Below are 3,274 nucleotides of genomic sequence, written 5' to 3' on the forward strand. Positions count from 1 at the left end.
TGCCTTCACAAGACATTGCTGCTGAGCAGTGCACACAAGCCCATCTGTTTTAAGTGTGTGTGTGTGTGTGTGTGTGTGTGTGTGTGTGTGTGTGTGTGTGTGTGTGTGTGTGTGTGTGTGTGTGTGTGTGTGTGAGTGTGTGTGTGTGTATGTGTGTGTGTGTGTGTGTGTGTGTGTGTGTGTGTGTGAGTGTGTGTGTGTGTGTATGTGTGTGTGTGTGTGTGTGTGTGTGTGTGTGTGTGTTGTGTGTGTGTGTGTGTGTGTGTGTGTGTGTGTGTGTGTGTGTGTGTGTGTGTGTGTGTGTGTGTGTGTGTGTGTGTGTGTGTGTGTGTGTGTGTGTGTGTGTGTGTGTGTGTGTGTGTGTGTGTGTAATACTGATTACTGTAACAGATAAACTTGTATGTTGTTTCCTTTACTAAGAATGAAAAAACTCGTCTTCTAGCAAGCAGAAAACTAAACATATCCTAATTTCAAGAAAACAATTTGTTTACACACAAAACTGCATTGATATACAACATGCACAAAGTGCTCGCTATGAGTTGACAACAGTAATTCATAAAATTATGATGATGTGTTTACACATTCCTGTACTCACCTGATCACACCCATCCAATAAAAATGATGAAAAATGACAGACAAGAAAATGACAAAAACATTGTGAGATCAGAAAACATGAGCATCTCAATTGTCACACTCACTCTTCTCTATTACAAAAAGAAACAAAACACCACTTAGAAATTAAACAGTCACTCTCATTGTGTCACATCACACAATAATAAACACAAACTTATTATTCTAATCACACAAATATTTATCGAAACAACATCAGAACATTTCCATAAATCCTTAATGTCTATCATGCTGTTCTTAACCTTAGTAAAGAACAATTGAAAAGTATTTGATATCCATTCACTAGATCTACTGTCTACTGCTTCCACACATTTCTTTATGCAGCCATGCTGTATCTCTTTGTACATGCTTTACTTGCTCAAAAACTAAAACTTTGTATTAGTAAAGCAAAAAACATGTCACTATTATATATAATTCAAAATACATGTAAAAAATGTGGACACTAATCACAACAAAAAATTAATTTGCAACATTGCTGTAAAATACTCTTTGGAACAATCTCTATCGCACCATTATCATCAGTCAACAATGTCAGAATGATAGCAATCAAAATAGCCTTGCAAGTATATACAATCGTACACGAGTGTGTGTGTGTGTGTGTGTGTGTGTGTGTGTGTGTGTGTGCACGTGTGTGTGTGTTTGTGTGTGTGTGTGTGTGTGTGTGTGTGTGTGTGTGTGTGTGTGTGTGTGTGTCTGTGTGTGCGTGTGGCGTGGTGGAGCAGATGGTAGAGCGTTGGTGATGACATCCGGAATCTTGTATTTCGTGATGAGTGTTGAAGGTTCGATCCTGGTGGAGGCAACGCTGTCGCAGTTTCCTTGAGCAAGAAACTCACCCACACTTGCTTCTCTCGACTCAGGAGTATAAATGAGTACATTGTCATTGACTGGGGTGGACAAGACCGCTGGATTGGCAGCAACATCATGCAGCAGGCGGATAGGTGTGGGATTTGGTGTCCAGTCCCCGAGCTGCGCCATTGTCAGTGCCCCTGGATGACTCTGGCCAAGCTCCAGGTGGATTGTAGCGCTTGCCTCAAGGCTCCATGTAGTGCATGGAGGCCCTGTCTCCTGAGGCATTGAGAGCTATCTCGGCAAATGACATCAAGGTCGATGTCGAAAGACGCGGAGGGCGTAAAATTTGTCCATTTAGTGTGTGTGTGTGTGTGTGTGTGTGTGTGTGTGTGTGTGTGTGTGTGTGTGTGTGTGTGTGTGTGTGTGTGTGTGTGTGTGTGTGTGTGTGTGTGTGTGTGTGTGTGTGTGTAATACTGATTACTGTAAGAGATAAACTTGTATTTTGTTTGCTTTACTTAGAATGACCAATATTTGTCTTCTAGCATGCAGAAAACTAAATGTATCCTAATGTCAAGCAACCACAATTTGTTTACACACAAAACTCCATTGATATACAAAATGCATAAAGTGCTTGCTATGAGTTGACAACACTAATTCAGAAATTATATTATGTTGTGTTTACACATTGCTGTACTCACCTGATCACGTCCATCCAATAAAAATGATGAAAAATGACAGACAAGAAAATGACAAAAACATTGTGAGATCAGAGAACATGAACATCTCAATTGTCACACTCACCAAGTCCTATTAGAAAAAGAAACAAAACACCACTTAGCTAAATTAAACAGTCACTCTCATTGTGTCACATCACACAATAATAAACACAAACTTATTATTCTAATCACACAAATATTTATCAAAACAACATCAGAACATTTCAAATAAATCCTTAATGTCTATCATGCTGTTCTTAACCTTAGTAAAGAACAATTGAAAAGTTTTTCATATCCATTCACTAGATCTACTACCTACTGCTTCCACACATTTCTTTATGCAGCCATGCTGTATCTGTTTGTACATGCTTTACTTGCTCAAAAACTAAAATTTTGATTTAGTAAAGCAAAACCGTGTCAGTATAATATATAATTCAAAAGACATGTAAAACATGTGGAGAAACTAATCACTATGAAAAACTGATTTGCAACATTGCTGTAGAATACTCTGTGGAACAATCTCTATCGCACCATTATCATCAGTCAACAATGTCAGAATGATAGCAATCAAAATAGCCTTGCAAGTATATACAATCGTACACGTGTGTGTGTGTGTGTGTGTGCGTGTGTGTGTGTGTGTGTGTGTGTGTGTGTGTGTGTGCGTGTGTGTGTGTGTGTGTGTTTGTGTGTGTGTGTGTGTGTGTGTGTGTGTGTGTGTGTGTGTGTGTGTGAGTACGTATGTGCATTTGTGTGTTTGTGGTGTGTTTGTGTGTGTGTTTTTGTGTGTGTGTGTGTGTGTGTGTGTGTGTGTGTGTGTGTGTGTGTGTGTGAGTGTGTGTGTGTGTGTGTGTGTGTGTGAGTGTGTGTGTGTGTGTGTGTGTGTGTGTGTGTGTGTGTGTGTGTGTGTGTGTGTTTGTGTGGTGCCATAACTCATTTGGTTAGAGAGTCATCCAATTAAGTGCGTACATCCGGGACCTAGAAGGGTTGAAGGTTCAAGTCACAGTAATGGCTAGCTAGAGCATAATCCGCTTGGCCAAGAAACTTACACACAATGCCCTCTCTCAACTCAGGAATAAAAATTAGAACCCGGTCTTTGAATGGCAGACTAAGCGGCCATGAGCTGTGACATGATATCAGCA

The sequence above is a fragment of the Corticium candelabrum genome, chromosome 11 (genome assembly GCF_963422355.1).
Source record: "Corticium candelabrum chromosome 11, ooCorCand1.1, whole genome shotgun sequence".
Lineage (NCBI taxonomy): Eukaryota > Metazoa > Porifera > Homoscleromorpha > Homosclerophorida > Plakinidae > Corticium > Corticium candelabrum.